Source organism: Pelodiscus sinensis, chromosome 7, assembly GCF_049634645.1.
Source record: "Pelodiscus sinensis isolate JC-2024 chromosome 7, ASM4963464v1, whole genome shotgun sequence".
Taxonomy (NCBI): domain Eukaryota; kingdom Metazoa; phylum Chordata; order Testudines; family Trionychidae; genus Pelodiscus; species Pelodiscus sinensis.
Window position 1 is genome coordinate 22,416,274 of NC_134717.1, and position 27,039 is coordinate 22,443,312.

The window sequence follows — 27,039 nt, forward strand, 5'->3', positions numbered from 1 at the left end:
GAGCATCTTGATTTTTGGGTGCCCAGCTTTAGACAGAAAATACCTATTTTTTCCAGATGTTTTTAGTACTTTCAACTCCAAATGAAGTCAATGAGGGTTCTGAGTGCTCACCTCTGAAAATAAAACCCTAACGTTGGCACCCAGTAATTTAGGCTCCAAAAGTTAGAGGACACTTGAAAATTTGCACTCTAAATCATTTGTCCAAGGCCCCAAATAAAATAAGTATTAGAGCTGTTTTTATTTCTCAAAAGTTCTTGGCTCCAGTGGTGGATTCAAGCAAAAAGATCCCATCTTTCTGTAAGAGTTAGACTTTGCTAGACTTATTCCAAAGGAACTACATTTCTAAGCTGTCTTAAATCTTATGCACACTTATAAAAGTGAGACATAGAATTCACAAGCAGTGGCCTAAAAATCTCTCAGGTGTCCTTTGACTTATGCTGGCAGGTAATTGAAAGGAAAAGAACTTTGGTTCCTTGTAAGCAAATTCTGAACTCTAGGAATACATAGAACTGTGCCGCCAATTGCTTTGACTCGCATTGTCCATTGTGGTGCTGCTTGTCACATCACTGTGACCATTAGTGCTGTAAGGCACCCTCTGCCTTTTTGGTGTAGCAAAACAACACCTGTGGTTACAGAGGAGGTAAAAGATTTCAGAAACTTTACTGCTTACATTTTATGATATAAAAGGAAGCTCACAATACACTGCATTACTCACCAGCATAATTTGATCCTACTGATAAACTGTTTTACTTGATAGAGATAATGTTATGCAGTGACTTAGCAGTGCTCTTATCACTGATCGGTGAAATAAAATTAAAACGGGTAGATTTTGATAACAGCAATGGAAACTTTTACTTCAGTATTCTGAGGAGTTTTTGTGTTAGGCTTTATCTTATCAGAACATACCTAATATACAAATTGTTTTATGATATTATTTTAACATTGTGGTCTATATTTCAGTAGGTTACCAAACTGTGCTCATCCACCTGTTCTCATCTGTGTGTATGAAATGAACAGCACAATTAGGTTAGCTTTTCCCCACAGGGACAGAGACAAACAGAGATTTCCCTTTCTTGCAGTCGTTCAACAACCTAGGCTTATCCAAGCCATATCCTGTCTTTCTTATATCCTTCAGCTGATGGGCTAATTGGTTCATGAGCCTTCCCAGCCTGTTCAGCTAATTAGCGTATCCATCCCTAGTATGCCCAGTGGCCTCCATAGAATCCATGAAATGCTCCTTACTTGCAGAAGTCACATGCTTAATTTCAGGCAAAGCTGAGATCTCCAGACCTATCAATGGGCCTTCTAATTCCCAGGTCATAACTTCAGTGAATAGCAGAGCAGATTTAGATTCAGTTCTAAGGATAAGGATTGTAAGAGGATGGACTCGGTGAGTAGAAAGATCTACACCTTCCTCTTCCCTGAAAATGCAGATTGTGAGCTAGCAAGTATGGTTTGATGTTGGTAGATATTCGGCTGTACATGTGTGTTCCCTTTGTGTACCATCCTAGCCCTGTGCAGATGGTTGACACGTCAAAACTTGCACAAACTGCCCAGTAATCAGAAGACACATTAAGAGACAAAGTCATCCACCTAGGTTTATTACCAAAGAAGTATGATACTAGTATTCTGCAGATTGTATAACACCACTAATACAGGTCTTCCCCTAACAATGGACCAGCTCAGTCAACGGTGGGACTCTCCCTAGGCTAGAGAAAGAGATACATCTTTATACCCAATGGAAATGTGTTAGCACTATCACTCTGACATATTTCCTGTAGTTACAGCCCTGACGTGGTTAATTATCACCCATCACCTCTACATACTGATTCAGTCAAATATCTCTATTACGTACAATCATCCTGACCTTATCTTTTAGGAAGAGTCAGGGCATGTCTACACTAGCCCCCTAGTTTGAACTAGGGAGGATAATGAGGGTGACCGAAATTGCAAATGAAGCGCGGGATTTAAATCTCCCACATTTCATTAGCATGTTCCCGGGTGGTCGCCATTTTGGAAATTGACTAGCCCGGAAGAACTTCCCGTGTCTACATGCAGCAGAGAATGGTGATTCCAAAATAATCCTCTTACTGAAAATTACCAGTTAAACCTGAGGTCGCCCTCATTAGCCTCCCTAGTTCAAACTAGGGGACTAGTGTAGACATACCCTCAGTGTGTTCTTGTTATCTTTGAGGAATGTTTTTTTGCGCCATCCTTGATATCAAGATGTTCTGGAGCCACTTGATAGCCAGATGTGTTTGTGTTTTTTAGGAACCTGCAACCTGCATTTCTTAGGAATGTGCATTTCTGCAATGTCAGACCTTTTCCTGCCAGATTCTGTCAGCAGGTCCTGCCTCATACCAGGCCTCTGACACAAGGGGCTTATGTCTCAGGCTCTCTTCCTATTACATCAAGCATTGTTGTCCAAATATGACTTTGAGTGGGACACCTATGTCTAAATTTCTATGCCAGTTGCTTGAAGCTTCCAACGTAGAATTTTAGGCAGTCATCACGGAAGGCTGTTTGGTGGCTAGAACATTGTCCCTGTCCATGCTGGATGTTGTGCATGCTTCAGCCAGAGCAATGGCCTCAACAGTGACTATGAGAAGAGTCCCCTGACTGCAGACTTTGTGCATTGCTATCAACATGCAACATGCTATGGAGAATTTGCCTTTTGATAGCCAGGTGCTTTTTTCTGACAAAACCAACAAGACTCTGCACTTGGAGGATTCTAGGGCTATTCTGCATTCCTTATGGGTATATACACCATCACTGCAAAAGTCTCATTAGGATGATCAATGATAGTAGCAACCATACTGCTTGTAATGCACCTATGGGCAGCTTTTCCCTAGCTTAAGACAGTGGGACTACATGAACATGCACATCCCAAGCACCCGTTCTCTTCTCCCGTTAGCTGGATTGTCCATTTCCTTCCCACTGGAACTTCAGAGTCTGTCCTGGAGAAGGAAGTCTCATTCCTATTCTACATATAAATATATTGGAGTTTCAAGCATTTCTGACATGCACCAGGTCACAATGATTCATATAATTACAGATTATGCCATCACAGTAATTTAAGTGTACAGGCATGGGAGAGTGCACTTCCAATAAGCAATCAGTTTGTGGTAATCTTTTCCAATGCCATGGTGGCAAAATGTACTTGAAGAAGAAGAAACAATTACTTACTGTAACTCTGGTTCTTTGGGCTGTCATTCTGATGTGTTCCACAGCCCGCCTTTTGTATCAGAGTCTAGTCTCTGGACATTTGGTGCAAAAGGAGGGAGCAAGAATGTGCCGCTTCATATAACTGATGTCCCTGTAAACCTCTTTCCACAAGGAGTAAAGGATGTTTTGAAATAGTGATTTATTTTGAAAGAAGTGCTATGTAGACAGCGTCAAATTTCAAAATAAGCTATTCACTCGAAATAAGCTACACAATTTGCATACCTCAAATTACATAGCTTATTTTGCGCTCTGGGTGCAGTGTAGACGTACCCTAGGAGTATCTTGTCCTTTTGAGCAGTGTTCTCTTCCCCATAGATACACTCGCTTGGCAGGAGATCATGTGTCTTTACTACTTCTTTACTAGCCACCCTGAGGACAGAACATCCTTTCTCCCATCTTTTCCCTGCTTTGTCGGTGATTGGGTCCTGCTGTAGAGTAAGTCTCGTGATAGCACAGTTGGTCTGCACTAGGCTACCCGATGGAACGTACCACCTGTTTGGTCAGGAAGGGCATCTAGCTGGTTTTTAAACTCTGCAGTGGAAACTCTCTGACTGCTCAGTGTGTGCCGTGCCTGCAGTTATGCTTGCTTTAGTTCCTGCTTCACACTTTTTCAAACTTATCTCTGCTTCTGCTCTGCTTCAGACCCAACCTCTTTGTGGCTATGTCTAGACTGCAAGCCTCTTTCGAAAAAACTCGTCTAGACTACAACCAGTACTTTCAAAAAAGCAAGCCGCTTTTTCAAAAGAGAGCACCCAGGCAGTCTGAATGCTCTCTTTCGAAAAAATACAGTTTGCATTACATAGCGCCTTTTTTCAAAAGAGCACTTGAGAAAAAAGGCATTATTTCTCGTAAAACGAGGTTTTCCGTGGTTGAAAATACTTCTTTTGATTTACTTTTGAAAGAATGTGGCAGCAGTCTAGATGCAGCTGAAGCATTTTCAAAAAAGGCAACTTTTTTTCAAAAAAAAATCCTGTAGTCTAGACACACCCTGTTACTGATCCTCAGGTATGCCTTTGACTCGTGACTTTGATTACACTCTGGCTCTGGCATTCAACTCTTGTCCATTCAGTACTGCTCCTCAGTTCATTCTTGGATTCTGCCCACTCTGGTCTCAGCTCTGGTAGGCCAAACTCTTGATTCAAGACCACCCCAGCCCAATGTCTAAAACACTTTTAGAGCAACGTTTGGTATTTTTCTACACTATAAGCACAAATTGTCAGGGTAACAATCAAATTCAGCTACCCCACAATTCATATAGAGGTAATTAGTTCTTATGTCCCAGTCTCCCATGTTTGTAACAGGTAATTTTTTGACTCCTCAAAGGAGTTCCTCTCATCCCATCTTTTTTTTTCCTGAAGAGTTTATCCCTGCCAATTCTCCCATCTTCTTTCCCAGCTCTAATCCATTAAATACACACACCCCATTTGGGGGGAAATCATCTTCCTCAAATTCCTCTGTTAATAAGACCTCTGCATCTAGTTTTGTGGGTTGATTCCTCCTAACTTATACATGGGTGTTCTCAGGGAGGCTTTGGAGGAATTGCTTCAGAATTATGGAGTCCATAATTTCACCCAAACTCTGCTTAGACAGCTTTAACCAGTGAGGGGTGCTATCTGTTAATCTTTGGGCAAATACTATGGGCTGTACATGTCTAGTCCATCTAGTGGTTCAAAACAGCTGCTACTACTTATCAATGGGCAAGCCCATTCATTCTTATATGGCTGCCTTCAAAATATCTTAGTCCCTGACTTTAAGATGCTTAAGCCTCCTCCACTCAATAGGGTGCAAACCGGAGGTCCATGACCCCCTGTTCCTCTGTTCCAATCAGTTCTGATCACTACCCTTTCAAATGCAACTAGAAATGAATTAGGATTATCTGCAGGCCCCTATTTCATACAGAGCAACTCACTGTGGTGTCCGATTGTTGTTCTCTGTATAGGGACACACCAGTTTCTGAAAGACTTGCTGCTGCATTCACAATTGCTCCCTAAATTCCTGCAGGCTATTCTGATCTACCTGGCATAGCAGGAGGGATTGTCTTTCCAGTTGGTGTGGTTGTTGGAAGTACTGCATAGTGTTTTGACAGCTCCTTCTACTAATCCATCCCCCTGAAGCTGAATCCTCCTGGTGGCTTAATTCATCTAGTTTCTCCGTCTCCTTAGCTGGGGGAGGGGGACAGTTTTCAGATCCCAGAGCAGCCCCCAGCACGTAATGGGTCATGCTCTATCTTCTTCTTCAAGTGCCTCAGGAACCTTTCAGAGTCTCTCTAGTTGTAGCATCTTCTTGTGATTTATTTGCATTTCAATCACCACCACAGTTCCATGAAGCAAATTACTTACAGTACTTCTCCACCTTTTAGCCCTTTCCCAGAGGGCCCAAGAGGAACTAAGGTCTCCCTTCCTTGAGAGCTCTCAGCTGCCCAGGTCCTGTCTCCTCCACTTATTTCCTATCTCTTATTTATATCCTTCAGTTCATGGGCTAATTGGCTTACCCACCTGCCCAGCCTGATCAAGCATTAGCTAGCATATCCCCAGTCATTCTGCTCTGGGGGAGCTGATTAATGCTTAAATGACCAGGATGCTGGTTCACCTCCTAGCTCCCAGGACTCACAAAATCACTTTGATACTGTAAGCTGACACTATATCTTCTATAGAAAAGAGAAGAATCATAAATGACCTAAAGAGAAGTCAGTAGCTTGCATTGCTGTTCAGAATTATATCATTAAAATGGAAGTTTTTGTGGAAGCTATAAAAATGTCAGACTAATACATTCTATATAATTATGATTCTCAAATATAGAAACTATAGAATAGGACTCTAAATACACACCAGTGACATCAATTTATTTAATCTTAACTTTGTTGCATTGTCTTATGACTGGTATCACTGTGAGATTATTGTGATGGCACCATTAAACACCATAAAATGAATGGGGAATTAGTGTCATGAAGGAAACTGCTGCAGCTAATAGCTACTCTCTGTGATCTGTAGTTATTTTTAAAATGTTTAATATTTTACAATTCAAATACACAGATGTGTGCATTGACCCCATTATTCATGATCAGGTAACATAATAGAAAAACAAAACTGGAAGCAAATGACCAAATAATTTATCCAACAAATCCAAACAGAATTCTAGCCTTACAGCTCCGCCAATAACAACTTCCCAGCAGGAGACAGAGTTGAAACAAACAGGTGTATCACCAAATCCTAAATGCTGCTACTTGGTAGCTTGCAAGAAGGGAGAGAAGTTCAGAGTTCTTCATTCATACAGTTCTGCCATGCCCCTCTTCCTCAGATGACAGAGGTTACAAGTGTTTCAGTCAATCACAGCAGCCATTATAGGGCATGGAAGTGTGGGAGTAGAACATATTGGTGACATATACATTGACACTAATGATTAGGCATCCAGTATTCTGAGTTCCCCCTGGAGGTGCTGAATGTCCCCAGCTGCCATGGCTGACCTTAAAACATCCCCTTCCCACCTCACCCATGTTGCAGCAATCCTCAGATTAGCATTTCTATTTTAAATACTGATTTTCCATTATTATGTATCACAGTCAGTTGCTAATAACATTGGACTGAATAATGCAATAATTAATTCAAATTTTCCATAACATATGCTTTCCTTACACTTATATTTAGATTTTTATTTATATATAAATGAAAAAGAATATGCAAAGACAAAGACTATATACATTATATATATTAGAGCGCACCAGAATATGAACTGTCATTCACAGTTAAAATAGGAGAATCTCAGCACATCATAGGATCCATCCTTAACTCTATACAAAGTTTAATTCTTAATGCTTCATGAAGGCATATTTTAATTATTATTTTTGTGTTTCAATCCAATGTTATATGATTGAAAAGAACAGGATTTTAATGCTGAAATCGATAGGATAAGTAGTGGGGCAGTGATTTTTTTGTGACCCTATTATTTGCTGTTACTGTTGCAAATAACTTCTTGAGAGAAGCCACAAACTTACAGATTATTTTATGGCATTTAGGATGAATAATTGTGTGTGTGTGTGTGTGTGTGTGTGTGTGTGTCTGTGCGTGCAATGAAGATTTCAGCTGTTACAAAAGAGTTTGGTTCAGTTGCTACTGTAAATAAGATCTGACTTTGCCAGCAGGGAATCCAAACATTATAATGATGTAATAAAATGACACAAAATTGTTTAAGTGTAAAACATTTTTTCCATTGTCCAAGTGGCATAACCTGTCATTCATCACCTGCACATATTCTTTCTCACAGATGCTAACCTGCTACAAAATTTCTGAATCCTGAACTACAAATAGTTCAGATTGTTGAAACTTGGGAGGTCAATCCATTCATTACTGCTGTTTCTTTTGGCATTTTAATGGTCGCTGTGCTCCTAGGAGAAAAACAGTAATGTGAGACATACACTAATATCCCTGAGCCTTTGGGAACAACGGCTTTTCTGTACAAATGGAACGTGAGCAACTGTTGTAAACAAATTAAGTACAGTTTTAAAAAATACAAATATTATTCAGTGCCAAGATTATGCCAATCAAAAGAACCAGTTGGTGCTATAATGTACAGTATAATATATGTTCTAAATAGGTACACGGTGCATTTCATATAAATATTCTTTGATGAAAAGGCAGCTTGTTGGGGACACCTAGATTGAATTTCTTCTAGGGCAGCTGTTTTGGAGGATATAAGCTATTTTTTCAGCCACCTGTTTCCTTTTATTGTCTCAGTGTTCAAGTTTGTTGGGCCAGCCCATGTGAAGAGATAAGGCAGGATATCTATACTCTGTTTATAAGGGCATTCTTGCTCCTGCACTTTAATATTAGTTGAAGGGCTTCAGTGGGGTAACCCCAAGTGGATTGTATGAAGCAGCTGCTTTTGTTGTGAACTTCAGTTCCTTGTGGTTTTTGTGCCTTGGCACATGGCTGTAATCTCTTCTTGCTTTGCCATAAGAAGAGAGTTAAATTATTCTTCCTGCTCAAACAGCTGCATGTCCAGAGAAGCTAAAAATAATATAGAAATATTGAGATACAGTCTTCTAGTTATACCATTACCTTTAGAAAGAACAAGGCTCTAATTTTCTATTGCTTCATCACCCATAGTAATTTGTACCAGTGTAATATAGTTGCAAATCACTATTATTCTGGTTTTGCAGAAGCTTAACCTCACCTTTCAGTAGTGCAAATGATTACACATTATGCATCATGAGAGAAAATCAAGTGCTAAATGTTATGACACTAAGAGTGTGCTGAACTATGTGTTTTGGGGCATTAATCCCAAGAGGATCCAATATTGAATTTGATGTAAAAGAGTTTCAAATATTTGTATAGTTCTAAGTAGCATTTGTTATGTGTAATCAATATAAATTTATTTGTAAATGTCAGGAGTTGATCATTAAGATTTTGTGGCAAAAAATGTATTTAAAAATACATCGGGTGAAATGTGCAATCATGATTTCTCCAGGGATGGGGTTGCTACCAATAAAATAATGGGATGAGTTTGGTAAAAATGATCCCACATATGTACAATGTTCACATATAAGATTTAATGTTCAAATGTCATTTTGAAATATATTAGAAATACTAAAAAGGATGGTGTATTGGAAATAAGGTGTAGTAAGTTTTGGCACTTCAACTTCATTATGTTTACTTTTAAAATGATATACTTGGTCTCTGGAATTGTTACTGTCTATTGACATAGCTAGGGATGACTGCAAGACAGATTCATTTTTACTATCCGTTCTTTAGTAAAAACAGTACTTTTTTCTGTCAAGGCATTTTTAATGCTTCAGAAAAATCTCATGCTGACTCCATTGCTTTTGATTCTTGATAAAATCATGCAAATATAGCCAGTTTGATACTGAGTTTGGATTTTTATTATTGTTGTTGTTTTGCAGGGAGTGGGGGGTTGGTTTTTTTTTTACAGTATTGCTATGTTCTTTTGGTTAACATAATGAAAAAACAACATAGTTAGTCTTCAAGTAAAAAGGTTTTATTCCTATTTTGTTTCATCAATAAAAGCCAACATTTTTGCAAGAAAGATGTTATACTATTGGAATTAACTCTTAGTCAATTGTAAATAATTATATTATATTGGTATGTTATCATGAAGATTAGAAGTCATTTCCTACAGAATCATGTTCTTGCTTTCTCAGCACTGTTTCAATTGAAAGGAATTTGAATGAAGTGCATCTCATTACTAATATAAAATAGATGGAGCTTGAATAATTTTTATATTTATTTTCCATAGATGGCTATTACATTTCTTATCCTATCTATCCAAATTTTATAAAATAAATTGTTATAATCCATTCTTTGGAGAGAAGCAATGAATTTGTTTTTGCAAAAGCAATGCATCTGAATATATTGTAATATGCATAAAAATCTGTTAACACAGTTATTTATACAAAAAGTGTAGCTGCCTTACCTTTGATTTAATTTACATACTTTATTTTCCTTCTGACAAGTTCTTCTCTTGCCTTTTTTATTTATGTGCCAAAAATATGTCTTTTCAGATAAGTCAACTAAAACTTTAATGTATTGAATATTTTTAAAACTACATAAAATGTTTTATGTTTTCACTAGGATTTTTTCCCCCACAAGCATTTGTTAAAGGTGATGCTATATCAAGATTAGACAAGTTTTATCACTGATAACAGCATAATGACATTGTATTTCTTAAACATTATGATGTGTGCTATTTTAAAGGCTAATCTGACATTTAAGCTGAATTATCAAGCATAAAATACAGAATCTTTATTACTAGAAGGTTAAAAGTTTGGCAGGCTTCATTTCTTAAAGATAAACATCAAGGCCCACATTCTGAGAAAGAATCTAATGCATTTGTTTTTATTTTAAGTCAGTAAAAGATATGAGCAACATTATTATTTTTCCATTGAAATGTAGAAAACAATAAAAGTTTCACATATGTAGTTCATAGTTTGTAACTCAAATCACTCATCAGTAAAGTGATAAGCATTAGACTGTTGCTACAAAGGAGTCATACACCAAAAATATCAGTTTAACCCTTTCATTCCTTTTTCTGCTCTTTGGTATTCTAAACACCATTTGAATTTTTGTAACCCACTATTCATATTTTTGTGAGTTCACAATATAAATAATAGAGGAAAATATCTTTCACATCCCCCAATTATGCTAATCATTATAGATGATTCATGTAAGTATTAATCTCTTGGATGTGCATAAAACTAGGGAGAAGAAACTACCCATCATCTCCTTTGCAGTTAAGAACATACTGCATATCTTTAAGCTTTACTTAGAGTGCTTATAGTAATGGAGTACGGACGTTTTGGCTCTGCTGAAGCCAAATAGCAATATGGACTTCTATGGGTTTTTTTTTGTTTTTTAATGTGACAGAATATAAATTTTGTGAAATCTGCTAAAGTCACAAGACTCTTTCAATCAGAACCCAGATCTACTGCTTGGAAATAGAATCATGAGTTCTCTGTAGCATTACAAGGTTAAGGAAATGTGTGTGTCTACCTGTTTCACTTCACTTGGTCACTTTTCCATTTCCTCTCTCCATAAGAGCATATTAGTTGCACCAGGCTACCCAGGTGATAAGGGAGTGGATTTCAGATTGTTCAAGCAATGCTGAATCACTGAATCCTATAAGGGTTCTAATGTAAAAGCTATTGCACTTGTCACAATATTAGGCTTAGGAGCTGCTGGCTAGCACATACCTCATCTAGATATTAATCTAGCTAAACACCTATGCAAAAGAGATTCCAGGGCCATAGAGATTAAATTTTGAACACAGTATAATTGGTAGGAAGCATATCAGTGGTTTGACTGCTGAAACCTGAAAAGTTTCTATATTATTCCAAAACCTCACTCTGCTGTCTCATTCACCCATTTCTCCTTGCTCATATACTCAGTCCTCTTCTGACCTTTCTGCATACCTCCTGGCCAAATATGGGCTAGAAACAAAATGTTGGCTCTAAAATGCCTTTTGACTTTAGGTAAGTTTGTATCTTTATTCAAACTTCACAGGTCATGTCCATCCCTGCTCATAGGCTCCTTGTGCTCCAGGACATATGCGAACTCACAGTGAGGAATAATGAAAGACACTGTCCATGAAAAAGATGGACCAATTTTTCTTACTAAAGTGTCTCATTATGTTCTCTTCCTTTCTTTAATCTCTTTCCATTGACCTCCCTTATTCCATCTTTCCTCAGTTGAACTAGCCTCTTCACTTGCAGCAGTAGGTGTCTTCTAGGCAGCCTCAGAAAATCTTTTCATGGGGAGGGTTCAGAAAGCACCACTCATTCAGCTTGTGGTAAATGTATAGACATTCCGGGGTTAGGTAAATTCTTCTAGCTCTGTGGAAGGAAGAGTTGACTGAGATAATGACTGCAGTGATGGTTAGAGCTGTGTTGGCTGATGGCCACTTATTGACACAGTTGGGGAAAGTTCTTGTGGCCACATTGGTCCTACGATAAGAGAGACAAGGCAGCTTAGGTAAAGGAGCAAGTGAAGTGATGAGAGCAGAGGAAGAGATGCCCATAGAGCTGACTCTGGAGGTGCTGTATAAGGAGCAGCCAGCCAGCTCAGGAATTTGCTAACAGAGAGACATTACACAAATAACTGGAAAGAAGCAGAGCGTATATGGTCCTCAGGTATGCAATTCAAAGTATAGCACCACTGAAGAAGTGCACCTTTTACCTAGGGAATGCCTTACAACCATGAGTTACATACATTAGGGGTCCAAGTTTTATTACTGGCATTCATTAATAGTTGATGATACTGTGCTACAAAGTTAAAAGGGGATTTTGGTGGACAATCTACTCACAAAATTTAAATTTTAAATATTATATATTGCTCTTTATAAATCAGTTTGTTTTCTGTCTTAATTATTCTGTACAAAACCATAAAGGGAACGTCTAGACTATGTTATAATTTTGAAAGAGGATATGCAAATTCCACGAGAATTTGCATATCTTCTTCCAGTCGCTTTTTTGAAAGTGGGTCTTTCAAAAGTGAAAGTAGTCTGGATGCATTTTTTTCGGAAAAAAACCCTTTTTTGAAAAAAAAACACTCTTCCCAAAAAAAGGAGGTTTACACGGTTTCTTGAAAAAGGGATTTTTTTCCCAAAAAAACCACACGTACAGACTACTTTCACTTTTGAAAGACCCGCATTAGAAAAAGCGATCCGAAGAAGATATGCATATTCCCACAGAATCTGCATATCCTCTTTGAAATTATAACTTAGTCTAGACGTACCCAAAGTTCCATAGAAGCTATTTTCCTCATAGGTATTATCAAGGATATAAGCTGTCTGAGAAATATGATATCTGCCAATTAAAAAAAAACAACAGTAATTTTTCAGTTATGTAACAATGGTTTCTATGAAAGGATTATATCCTATTGTGTTTAAAACACTGTATATGTTAACTGTGGAAATGTTTACTTCTTGTTAAAAAAGAAAAAAGAACAGGAAAGTGCATGTGCATATGTGGGGGGACTATTTCAAAAAATAAATCTGTCGTACATATTGCTGTGAATTCCCTCAAATATTCAGGCCTATGAGTAAGATGGATAGTTTGTAGTCTGTGCCACCACTTACAAAAGAGGCCCATGACATATCCATGGCTCCAAGTACATGTTACAGTTCAGATGGTCCACAGATTTTATGGACTCTTTTCAGGCTGACATAGAAACTGAGAATTCAGATATCCGCATCCTGAATGTAAAAGCATTTGGCCATGCCTCTGATGTAAAATTAGAATAAGGGCACTAGTCTTTATTTTTAATGAAAACATTTGAAATCATTTTCTTGTAACTTCTTTAGATTTTAATTTTAAAGTTCTGTCATTTAATTGCAAGAGAGTTGCAGCTCAATTTTCTAGATTGTGTGGCACTCTGCGCTGCGAAGTTCTAAAAGATATACAAGAAAAAAATCTTGTTCAAATGTAAAAGTTATTTTTGCAGTAACGTATGTCATGATTTTTAAACATTCAGGCCTTTAAACTTTTTTTTATAGTGTATGTTCTTGCCAATCCCAGCAGAGTTCTACAAAGTAAAATATTTGGCAGCGAATTCATATTAACAGATGGAACAAGAAATTAACACGTTTTTGCTTTGCTAATTCACAGTTCTTTTAATACGCTAATTCTAAATCACCTGTTCTGACTTTGACAGGCTACAGACACCTGTTTGGGGTAATATTCCACAGCTAATTATTACATGAGAAATTCAGTTTCCAACAAAAGGGTTTCTGTGTGAAATTGTCATAGTTAACAAATTACTAATACCAGGTTTATATAAAAATAGCTTGCAGATTTAATTTAAATGTATTTAATCTTACCTAGAGAAATAGAAATGGTGAGATTACATTTTATGGGCAACACATTGGCCTGGTGGACTCTGTGATGGAATGCCTGTGTTCACTAGACAGTTTAATCATGAAGTCCTGGTGTGAGTCTTGTACCTACCAGATGAGTCAATGTTTTCTTTGTAGTATCAAAAGTTTTTACAGCGCTGTACTTGAAAAGCCAAGGAAGAGGAAACAAGTTTTTTTTCTAGTAACCTCAGCTAAACAGATTCAGTCTGAAAGATTGTGTTTGTAAAGTTCAGAGGCATGCAATAAAGAAATTCAAAAAGGGACGATATCTTTCCTACATAATGACTATATTGCAACACAAAGGAGTTACTTTAATGCAATAGGTATAGGTATGTTTGTTTTTTACTGTGTGCTTCTGCACACCATACTTAGCAGTTTAGTGGTGAATTTCTATGGAGCATGTTTAATACTGTCACAAAAGCTGACAGTAAAATAATATCATATATCTTTGGGAGTATTTAAGTTTATGTTTTGGGTTTCTCTGTCCACTGCAAAGGAATACATGTATTTGGTTGTTTTTAGAGAGGTTTATTATACTTCTGTCAGTAATCTGAGGTATTGTATAGCCACAGGGAAGTTGGGAGGGAGCAGTCACTGGGCTGTGAATTCAGACACTGGAATCCTGCCTGGCTGTAATGTGTGCTATGTAGGGATTGAGATAAAGTTCCTTGCACTTGGCTGGGCACTCACCTCCCAGTCCGGATAGGCAGCCTCACGTTAGCGAGGCTCATGTCAGTATTTTAAAAATAGCAGTATGGGTGTTGTTGCACTGGTGGAGGCTTGGGCTAACTATCAGAGCTCAAGCCCATGCCTGTCCCTTGGGCATGAGGTAAGTTGACTAGCCTGAGTCTCTCTGGCTACGTCTACGCTGCACAGTTATTTCAGAATAAATTATTCTGCAATAGTTATTCTGAAATAGCTTATTTCGAAATAGCACATCTACACTGCAGGGAAGTCTGAAAATTAGTCTGAGGCAGACTTCCCTAACATAGATGTTCTATCTCAATTGAGAGCCCCAGGAGGAATAACTTAGGTTGGCCCTGGTGTGGAGCTATTTCAAAACAGCAGCAGTGGTACGTTTACATTCACTTTATTTCAAAATAGCTATTTTGGAATAGGCATTATTCCTCATAGAATGAGGTTTACAGAAGTCAGAATAAGTCATCCACTATTTTGAAATTATTTCAAAATAACGGAATTGCTGTGTAGATGCTTCCATAGTTATTTTGGAACAATGGCCATTATTTCAAATTAACTTTGCTGTGTAGACACACCCTACCAGTGCTGCAATATCCATACAGCTATTTCTAGTGTACAAGTATGAGCCTGCAAGGCCACGTTTGTGTCCCTGGGTAGAGAGGCTTACTCATAGCTGCAGTTTTGTCATTTCCCAGCAGGTCTGAACCTGTATAACAAATTAATTTATATGGTGAAAGAAGTATATCTAGAAAATATTTTTTTCATAAAGGGGGTTTGAAGATGAGTGAGTTTCCTAGGCACACAGGGATAGGATAGCAGACTAGCTAGGAAAACAACTAGGAGTCTGGTGACACCTTAAAGACTAACACATTTATTTAGCCATAAGCTTTCATGAAATACAACTCTTTTCTTCAGATGCTTGAAGAGAAAGATGTGGGTGGTAGCATGGAGAGAGGATGGAGAAGGATGCCAAATGAGCAAATGATAATGGAACAAATAATTTAAAAATCAATTTTCAGACCCCTAGAAGATAATAAGATGATAGGTCAGCATGGATTTAACAAGCATAAATGGTTTCAAAACCACCTAATAGTTTTCTTTGACAGGATTAGAAGTATTGTGGATGGGGTGGAAGCGGTAGATGTGGTATATTTTGACTTTTGTTTAGGCTTTTGATACTGTTTTGCATGACCACATCATAAACAAGGGCAATACAACCTAGTCAGAGTTACTATAAAATGGGAGTATAATTGCCTGGAAAACTGTTCCCAGAGAATAGTGGTCAGTGGTTCCAAGTCAAGCTGCTAGGCCATATTAAGGAGGGTCCACAGGATCAGTTCTGGGTCTGGTTCTGTTCAACATCTACATCAATGATTTATATAATGGTACAGAGAGGATGCTTATAAAGCATGTGGATAGTACTGCCCATGGGAGGAGTTGCAAATGTTTTGGAGAATAGGATTAAAATTCAAAATAATTTGAACAAACTGGGGAAGTTGCTTGAAGTAAATAGGGAGAAATTCAATAAAGATAAATGCAAATTATTCCACTTAAGAAGGAACAATCAGTTTCACACATTCAGGAAGTACTTAAAAATAACAATTAGTCTTACAGCATCTCAGGGTACGTCTAGACTGCATTGCTATTTCGGGATACCAGAAGTATCCCAAAATAGCGATGTCATGTCCAAGGAACGTGTCTGCTATTTTAATTTTTTTTTTTTGAAATAATGGATGCTCTCTTTCATCCTACCTGTAAACCTGGTTCTATGTGGAATAAGGGATGGCTGGAAAGAACACTTTATTTCAAAATTTGGTGCCATGTAGACATGCCACATTTTGAAATAGCCTCTTTTGAAATTAAACTGAAAAAAATACACAATTTTCATAGCGCAAATTGCATATCTTTTTTTGATTTTAGAGTGCAGTCTAGACGTAGCCTTAGAGACTAACAAAAAAATGCAGATGCTGTCATGAACTTCCATGGGCACATCTCTCTTTTTATGAAGAAAGGGATCTGGCAGTCATAAGCTAAATATGGATATTAGCACAAGTGTTGTAAGAAAGACAGAAGAAGTAATTCTTCCTCTCTACTCTGAGCTGGTTAGGCCTCACCTAGAGTATTTTATCCAGTTCTGGGCACCACATTTCAGGAAAGAGATGGACAAACTGGAGAAAATTTAGTGAAGAACAACAAAAAATGATTAAAGAATTAGAAAACATGACCTATGAGGAAAGATTGAAAAAAAATGGGTGGGACATAATACAGTTTTCAAGTACATCACATTTGTTACTATGAGAAGGGAGAAAAATGTTGTTTTAGTATCTAAGGATGAAACAAGAAGCAATGATCTTAAACTGCAGCAAGAGAGGGTGAGGTTGGACATTAGAAAAAAAACTTCCTGTCAGGGTCATTAAGCACTCAAGTAAATTGCCTAGGGAGGCTGTGGAATCTCTTATCATTGAAGGTTTTTAAAAGCAGGTTAAACAAACACCTTTTCAGGGATAATATTTAGTCTAGATAATAACAAGTAGTCCTGGGGCACCTTTGTTAGAGAATAAAAAAGGTATAGGATCATGAACTTTTGTGGATAATACCCACAACATCAGATGAGTTGGATTAGGAATACAGGATCCAAACTATATATATATAACAGCAAAAACAGTTACCTGTCAATTGTAGGACCCTTATTAATGACCCATGATCTGTGCTGCTCTGTTCTTTTTCATTGCTTTTGACCCATCCCTTCTTTCATTTTTCAGTACTTTTCTCTTCCTGTCTTCTTTGTTCAATTTCTAACTCTTGTCATATGAACAGCTCATTGATGGTGATGATATTTTGCTTAGTTGAATTTTTAAAACTAAATCAATCATTTAATTGTTCCTTTATTTTTTCCACTTTTGACTCATCCCCACTTATCTCTTTTTTATTCTTTCTCTCCACCTTTTCCCTACTTCCCTTCTTATATTACCCTTCAATTTTTAAAACTTATCAACAGTCTTTCCTTCCCACCCCCAATTTATAAAGCAGAGTGGTCTCTGCTCTCAAGATTACTTGTTTTGTTTGTTCCTTCTGGGGTACCTGGCATTGGACTCTCTTTGAAAACAGGACGCTGAGCTAGATAGACATTTGGTCTGAACTGCTATGGCTATTCTTATGTTCACTTTAAATACTTGAGGCTGTAGCTGTTTGTAGCTGTTTTCTGCTCTTTTCCTGGTATCTGAAATGGCAGCTCTAGTTTACACCTCTCCTTCCAATTATCCATAAGGACAAAGCTATCCTATCTATTGTGCCATGTTTTTCACAACACCTGTCCAATATTCAACAGAATCAAGAGCTTGTTCTTCCTCATGTTTTGTTTCTTGTTACTGATAAGTGGTTCTCAACCATGGGTACACATATCCCTGGGGCAATGTTCCCTCTAATCTTTTCCATTCATGTATTGATTTTTTCCATCCATGTGCAGAATAAATTTTATGTGCACTGAGGCATGTGCGAATATGCACCACTAGTAGAAACAAACTCTAGCTGTGGGTGCTCTGCTAATCAGCTGCTTTGCATATATATCTCCCTTGAGTGGCTGCACAAGTTCAAAGCTTACAGGGAATACTTCAGAGGTCTTCTGGGGGATACGTCAGCTCATCTAGATATTTACCCAAATTAGTGTTTCTCAGTCTGGGAGTAACAAAACCTGAGAGATTGCAGGACAGGTTTAGGCATGCAGAGCCAGTATTAGGAGGTGGAAAACAAAGCAATTACTAAATTAATATGTAGTCCCAGATGACAAAGCTCAGACTTTGGCTTCAACCCCAGCTAGTAGGGCTCAGTCTTTGGGTAAACTGAAATGTACATACAATATTTATATTCCAAACAATCTATTTTATACATTTATAGCAAACATGAGAAAGAAAGCAATTTTTCATAATAGTGGGTGGTATTTTTATGACTGATTCTGTAAGCTTGTAGTTTTTAAGTGAGGTGAAACTTGGGATACATTTGGCAAATCAGATTCCTGAAGTGGGTACAGTAATCAGGAAAGGTTGAGAACCACTGTTTTAATGTATTTATTTGTCTAGCACAACAGTGTGCTTGGTTCTGTACAAATGGAGAGACCAGGCATAAACCTGCAGGCTGTGTCTAGACTGGCAAGTTTTTCCACAAAATCAGCCACTTTTGCAGAAAAACTTGCCAGCTGTCTACACTGGCCGCTTGAATTTCCGGAAAAGCACTGACGATCTCCTGTAAAATCATTAGTGCTTTTCCGGAAATACTATGCTGTTCCCGTTCGGGCAAAAGTCTTTTTCCGAAAGACTTTTGCACGAAAGGGCCAGTGTAGACAGCATAGTACTGTTTTTGCGGAAAATCGCATCTAGATTGGCCACGGACGCTTTTCCACAAAAAGTGCTTTTGCGGAAAAGCATCCTGCCAATCTAGACATGCTTTTCCGAAAATGCTTTTAATGGATAACTTTTCCGTTAAAAGCATTTTCGGAAATTCATGCCAGTGTAGACGTAGCTCATATATATATAGCTCTTTATAGTAATAAGTGTTATGGTATTCATGCTTGGGAAGCAAACAACAATATGATTTGATATTGGTGCTCAGATATTTCTCTGAATTTTCATTGGTGGACATGAATGTTCATGTCTTATTCTTTTATTGGGTCATTCATACCTGATTTAAACAAAATCCAATCTAGTTAGAGCACGAGAAAAGAACCCGTCTCTTCAGTTTACAGTCAATTTCACAGGTAGTCTCATAAATGACAACCAAAAAATCTTACCTGCTGTTGCCTCCTTATATCTACCTGTTTAGGAAACACTGTGTTTCATACAAGAAATTAAACACACACAAAAAATTTAATTGCAATGAGCAGCAATACTTAAATGCTTCTTTAACTTTCTGTGTTTGGGAAATAAGCTACCAAGGTGATTATTACACACTATCACACAAAGATTGATAATCTTTCCATTTATTGTTGTATGGTAGATAGTGAAAATAACATTAAAACCTTGAAGGAATTATTTTAATTGGAAGATTTTCAGCAGATGTCTTATTAGTTGGAAACCACCAATAGTACGTGCATTTATAGGTATGCCATCTGAACCATTTGACTTGCCAGATGCATGTTGTTTAATAGCATTTTGTACCTCATTTACAGAAGATAGTTCAGGAACATTTGCTTTTAGTATGTGCTGTTCCATTTTTTAAAATATTTTCCTTATTGTTAGTTTGTCTGTTGAGGATACTGCTCAGATATTAGGCTCAGCATCTGAGAATAATTTTTCAGTCAGTGAAAATACTAATCATGCAGTTTAATCAGTGGGTAAAACAGAAGAAAACTGTGGGATGTTGGCCCATAAACCTCATCAGTGGTACAGTAGTAGCTTGTAATGTTGTCCTATTTTACATGCTACTATTCCTTTTTCCAGCATCTGCTACCACTTGTTATGAATTTATCTCTGTTTTCCTTCTACAAGTCTTCTCTTTTTGTATTGCTCTTTTTTGACTGGTAAAGATATGGATTTTTATGCTTATTTATAAATGGTGCTTTATTTGATAACATGTTCTAATTATTGTTACTTTGTTATATTCAACATTGCCATACCTTGTTAGATCACTTATCTACTGTGTTTCAATCTTCTCCACTGGAATATTAGAATACTTTCAGCATTTTGTTGTTCATCTTCATACATGTGCTGCAATATATACCAATGAAAGCCTGCCTGGCAAGATAAGTGATATCTTATTTTGTAAAGCCATATAACAATAGGATTTATTGAAGTAAAGTACAGTTACATGTTGATTAATGATGATCATTAGAATTTTCACTGTGTTGCTTTTACTTTGGCCATGGACATCTATATTGTGACACATAATACAAAAGGTCATGTAGTGTTACATGAGGCTGTAACAATGAGGAGTTCTGTGGCACTTTAAAGATGTATTTATTTGAGCATAAATGTTTGTAAGTAAAATTCATCAGATGGATGGAGTGGAATCACAGAGGTATATATGTATATATAGACTATATGTATATATAGACTAGCATATCAAAAGGAGGGAGTTACTTATCAAGTGTAGGCCATGTGCTGAAGTATACCTAAGTAGTCTAGGTGTATCGTTAAGAAATATATCATGGTGTCATATAGCCATGCTTGTTCTGCCATTAGAAAATATATTTTGAGAGCTAATTCATTTACAATAGGCAGGGGTAACAAAAAAAGAGTACATAGCACTGGCAAATGATATTGATGGCTGGATTCATCTTATTTAGTTTTGACTACCAGTCTACACACTAAACCATGGCATAGCCACTTCTGTGTGTAAAAGTATTAATCAAAGCCTTAAAAGATACTTAAATGCTTAATAAAAACCAATTAAGTCATCCACATTTGTGAAGAAGCTGTTTCAGGAGCAGATATAAATGATAAAAAATGACCTTTAGGTGAGACCGTGTAACAAAAGCGAAATACACCTTTGGTACACTTGAAGAAACTATTTTTTTATGAACCATAAAGGTCCACTTTCAGTCTCAGATATATTATTGTGCAGGACACACATACTGCAACTCCTGCCACCAGATGGTAGACTCTGCTTATTGGTTAAGTTTGCTCTCGTGTCTGGTCACCAGTTGGTAGAAAAAGCAGTAGACAAATTACGTCACTTCAGAAGCACAAGGGGACTCTATTTAGCATATGGAATTTGATATAAGTACACCCCTTGAACATAATTTCAGTTTTTAAAAGAATCCCTGTCAACATTACACATCTATATCCTGCAATCTGGATTTAGAAGTAAAGTATATATTTTATTAAACTGTCTATCGTGTAATTTGGAATTAACAAAGGTAATTGGTATAAATATTGATGAACTAGAGTTTCAGAAAGTCTAACCTGATTCATGTTACCCATAGCATTTATTTGGGAACCTCAACATAGTCCTGAGGAGGCATTTGTCCATCTTACCAAATGATCACACAACCATACAACTAAACACATTCTAGAAACAGCAGGTTATTTTATGCATTTTGCATTTTAATTTCATTGTGCAGAAATAAAACAAACTGATGGAATGTGATTGTTTACATTCATAGTGTGCACGCTATCTGAAGTCACTATGATTCTGCGTGTGTGTTTGCACACGAGTACACACACAAACATTTGTTTTGGAAGATTTCCAAAAGTTTAAAATAGTAATTGAGGAATAATTAGACCAGTTTTCAATGACTTTGTATTTATTAAGGTAGGAAACATAAAAGATAGCTGAAAGCTGGAAGCTTTGCTAAAAAGGAGGAAAAGCATCTGTAAGAAATACTTTGCACAGATTACACTCAGTCCAGTTACTAGTTTAAGTAGTCTAACATTGCTACTTTCAATAAAGTATAGATTATGTTGCTCATACTCCAACCAGATGTACATATTTTCACCCTGACAAAATAACTGGACACCATGCGCTTACTGTGAAGGATAGGAGTCAAAGATTGTACATGTACATTTGCATGGTACTTATTGAGCCAAAAAATTAAGTCTTAAGTCCGTGGCCGCTGTAGATTTTACTTTAGTCAACAAAGAAAACCAAACTCTGATGCTAGAAATTAAAACCTATTAAGTTGTCTCTGGCAAAGTGCTAGTAGTTGCACCCTGGTCACTTAGGTCATTTCCTAAAAGTGAAGTGTGTGGGCTTAATTTGAATTAATTAAATGGTATGGTGTGGATTGTGGAAATATGGGAACAATGGTTGGACTAATCATAGAATCATAGAACCATAGAGTTGAAAGAGACCTCAGAAGGTTATCATGTCCAGCCCCCTGCTCTAGGCAGGACCAATCCCAACTAATGAGTTAATTAACTCGATAAAGGGCAGATGTATAATTGACTGGACCAGGAGGTAACTGAGAGCAAAAAGAATGAGTATAAAGAAAGACATTTTTTTCTTTTAAAAAGAAAAATAATGTTGGGTGGAAGACCCCTCTTGATATGTGCTTCTACTGTATTTTTGCAATACTTGGAATCTAAAGATTAAATGTACATGTGGGGGACTGTTGCACATGTTATGAATAAGTGACCATATGAATGGGTCAGAGAATGTGGCTCACCAACTAGCTGAGGGAGCCACTGTGACAGTCTCCAATTCAAATGCCAACTACAAATTGTCTCAACATTATTGGCAAGTGGTATAATGCCACTGTATATGAGACTGAATAAGTAAAGTTGATCATTCTGATGTATAACCAACGCTGCTTATAGCTGTCTTTATTTACACTGAAGGTGCAGTTCACTATAATTAGAATTTCAATTTGCATGTATCAGTGTGTCAAACTTACTTATAGATTCCATTTTATTTTACTATAAATGGACTTCTGTTTTATCCAGGATCATCATAAAGAGGTTACATTATGTCTTGTTTGTAATGTTGTAGCTATGTTTATCCCAGGATGTCAGAGACACAAAGTGAGTAGGGTAATATACTTTATTAGGCTAACTATTGTTAGTGGAAGGGACAAAAGATGGCTAGGGAAGGGAGAAGAGAATGAAAAATGGAGAAGAACATCAACTATGACAAAATAATCATCAACATCATGTAAGTCAAAGGGAGCTTATCCTATAAGTTCACTAGGCTTCAGAGCAGGTCCAACTTGCCAGAATAACACCAGCCTATATGCCCTTCTGGCTGGTCATGTATTCAGATGGAAACTAACTAATGCAGGGGTGGGGAAACTTTTTTGGGTCGGCGGCCACTGACCCACTGAAATATCAGTCTTGGGAGCTGCACACAAGTAAGAAGCAAAAACAAACAAACAAACAAACAAACAAACAAAATGCTTTATTGACATAGCTCCCAACTGAGAAGGAGAAAGACACTCCACACATTCTCTTTGCACACCCGAGCCTAAAGGAGCCCCAGGCTAGTAGATTTTGTGTGCTTCAGCCCCATGGTGCGGCAGCAGGGGGGAGGGAGGAGGGTTGTTCATCATGGACTTCCCAGTGCTGGAGCTGGATTCAGGCAAGCCAGGGGCCGCATACAGCCCTCAGGACTGAGGTTCACCACCCCAATCTAGTGGAATGCTTCTGGCTTCTAGGAGTAAAAGTCTGACCCTTCACCCACAGTATATAAATGGATGACTGAAAGCTCAGAAGCTCACTCACTGTATGCTTTTTTATTCCTTATATTGGGGGGAAGAGAATCTCCTTTATTTCCATATTCTCACTCACATCTAACCCTAATTTAGGATGAGGACTTGCACTCCTGACATTGCTTCGAGCCTTATGAAGTACTGTATGCCTCTCTTTGTCTTACCTTCGTGCAGCTGGCTAAATTTGCTGACCACTGAGCTCATATTCACCCTATTTTTTTCCTCAATGATTTTGGTTTTGGTCTTTTTTGGTTTTGGTTTTGGTTTTGAGGGAACATCATACAGAACTTTGATATTTTGTATTGTAATTTATTCATATGGATACATGAGAGATATCCTAATGCCAAAGGCTGAAAGTGCCAAATATAAATTCCTAATCAGCGATGGAGAAACCTTGAAAGATTTGGAAGTTTGGAGCCTGACTCAAGAACCTTTGCTTTATTTCCCTTGTTTCAGAGAAATAACATACTGAACTTCAGAAAATCTTATGGGGAAAAAAATCCTTTCGGGGTTCTAGTACTTTCTCCTGCCATCAGGCTAAACTACTTTGATAATCATCTTTCTTATAATAAACGCCAATTTCTTTGTCTTCTCAAAGCTTTTTCCATTCTGTTGGGCAGAGTTATATAAAAATGAACAATATATTTATCTAATTTAATTGAAAAAAGTTATAATTTAAGTTGGGTTTTTGTTGATTAGTCCTTAATTTGTCTTAATCGGGGTGGTCAATAAGTGGCCTGCAAGCCAGATGTGGTTCACTGTAGCTAGTTCCTTGTGAAGCACCAGATGCTTTATTTACCTATGTGTCCACAAATACTACTACTCACATCTCCCATTGGCTGTGGCTCACTGTTTTAAGCCAACGGGAACTACTGCTAGTGGTGTATACTGAGAAATCACTTCCCACAGATCCCATTGGCTGGAAACAGTGATCCATGGCCTATAGACATTCAGATAAAGTGTTCAATAGCCTGGCAAATTGCATTCTATTCATTGACTTCCCTTGGTCTAAATTGTCATATTCATTGCTAGGATTAAATCCAAATTTGATCCATGTCTCAAGATGTAAAAAGCTGGTTTATAATAAATGTATATGGGCAGGAAGTCGACACTTCTACTGACAAGTGCAGTTGAGTAAGCAGGTAGAGGAAATAATCTAAGTCAGGAATAGGGCCAGTGCAAATTTCTGACTCTGACCAAATGAGAAAGCAAGAGTCCACAATGTGGACTATAAATCACAGGATAATCCATCCTATCTTCCTATATGCAATCTTGCCATTAGACGCTAATCTTGCAATGACCCCTGCATTTACAAGATGCCTGTGTGAGCAGCCTGTTATTTGTGAGTGTGGACCCTTACTCCCATGAAAACTCCTACTAACATCAATAGGTTTCAAAGTGTGTGGAGAGGTGCTCTTATACATGGCAACTTGAAAGACAAGAATCCTACTATCCCTGTGGTTGTAGGTATTTTAGGACACTTAAACTTAGATTTTCTACTTATTATAGACAAGAAATATGCTAGAATAATTTATCTCTATTATTTGATACAATACAAAATGATATTTTTGAATAGAATAGAACTTGTGTACAGTGTTATTTAAAAATATAACCGCTCCATAAAATGATTAGGGTGATAAACATGAAATAGAAAACTGAGAATAGAAAAGGTAATAAAAAAATTTACTGTTTTATCTGGGCATCCTCTTTCATTTTTTTCCAAATTCAAATTCATATGGATCCCGAGGAGACATTCAGACAGTATCCTGATTCTCCTTTTAGTATATGTTCTGATACACTGTATAAACATGAAATTTAAAGCCATTTAGTGCTCCACCAAAGTAGCAGGGCATTAGGTTTTCATTCATCCATCTGAAAACAATTAGGAGAAAATGCCACTTATCTTAAATAATATTTGTCAGAATATCTTAATCAAACTTGGTAAATACAGATCTTCTGACATTTTGATGTATTAGCATCAATCTGTGGTAAACCTAAGTGACTGCGCTTTGGCCCGTGAATAGCTTTTGTTTCTCTGTGACATTAAAATGTTTTTTAAACCCATGATGATAATGAATATTCAAAATTAGAGTAATTCTCTAGCATACTTATAGTAGGTCAGATGTCATAAGATCGGAAGACTAATTACTGTGTAATCTAGAGATTTTATAATGGCCTCTGAATCAAATTTTGCACATGGTATATTCTGTGGACTTAGTGTACCTAAAATCATCATTTAATTCATGTCAATGTCTGGTTAACTACACAAATACTTAAAAAGTGGATGCATTTCAGTAGTTCTATACTGTTCTTGACTTTCACATCTCCAAGCCAAATGTAAGTCAGTGGAAAAGATTCATCCTGGGTCAGCATTTTCTTGAAATCTTCTTATTTTTACCCTGATTCCAATAGAATTACATTTGTTCAAATCTAGACTTTTTGTACACTCTAGAGTCCAGTCTTGATTAAAACATTAAATATTACTTCCACTCTGTCTACTCTCTCTAGTGACTTTATTTATAGTATCTAACAAGGATTAAAAAATTCTAAGAAATGAGTTCCCAGCATTATTTTACATTGGTTTTTCTGGTAGTCTATTTTGAAAAAAAAATCTGATCTGATTTGATAATGTGTCTGTGATTTTGTGAGATCAGCTCATGGAAAATGTGGTCTGTAGTGTGACTTTGCGGTTCAGATGGTTTCAGCCTTCCAACAACTATCTTATAATACCTTACTTCCAAAGTGAGACTACCTCAATTTTAGCTAAAGCAGAAGAATAGGAAAAAAATGTGTGGTGAGCAAAACTATATATGCTATTTTGAAAGCCTGTTAACTAAAAAGGTGATAACTTTTTTTTTAAGTACAAGTGTTATTTTGGTGCTTCCAAAAAATAACATCCACAATTACTTGTAGATGACAGGTGTTTTGGTGAACATAATTTCTTTCTTTCTTTCTTTCTTTCTTTCTTTCTTTCTTTCTTTCTTTCTTTCTTTCTTTCTTTCTTTCTTTCTTTCTTTCTTTCTTTCTTTCTTCCTAAACCAGTAAATTCTTTCTCACTTTCACCCATGTATTTACACAGAGTATAAAATAAGACTTTTGCCCCCCACAACATGTTTTTGTTGCTCCTTTCTTCCCATCTTAGGTCCTCTCTTCCTGACTTCTGGTAGCTGGAGTGCCCTTAGTTTCATGGCACATGCTTATACAATGTCTATCCTGGGAAGATTCCACTTCTCTGCTCAGCAACTTTGCTATGTGTTCTAAAATTTGTAATTAAAACTGGCAAGGGCTAGCTCAGTAGTCCCCAACGTGGTGCCCGCGGGCACCATGGCACCCGCTGGGCCATTTCTGTGTACCTGTCAAGTGATCAGGGCCAGCCTCGCCCTTGGGCGTGTGGCGCATGAGCGGTGCTGGCCCCTGGGCACACAGCTTATGGGTGGCCCCGCCCCTGGGTGCACAGTGCAAGGGCTGTGCCGACCTCGGGCACGCAGCATATGGGTGGTGCCTGCCCCTGGGCACGCGGCACAGGCGTGGCACCGGCCCCGGGCGTGCAGCACAGGGGCGGCCTTGCCCCCAGGCATGCGGCGAATGGGCGTCTTCACCCCTGGGCACATGGCACA

The 27,039-nt window shown here is 37.5% G+C and overlaps 1 protein-coding gene across 4 annotated transcripts in view; it reads left to right on the forward strand.

Moving 5' to 3' along the window:
* The window catches only part of ARHGAP15 (Rho GTPase activating protein 15), a 491,953-nt gene that overhangs the window by 137,917 nt on the left and 326,997 nt on the right, over window positions 1–27,039 (forward strand). The window lies entirely within an intron of this gene.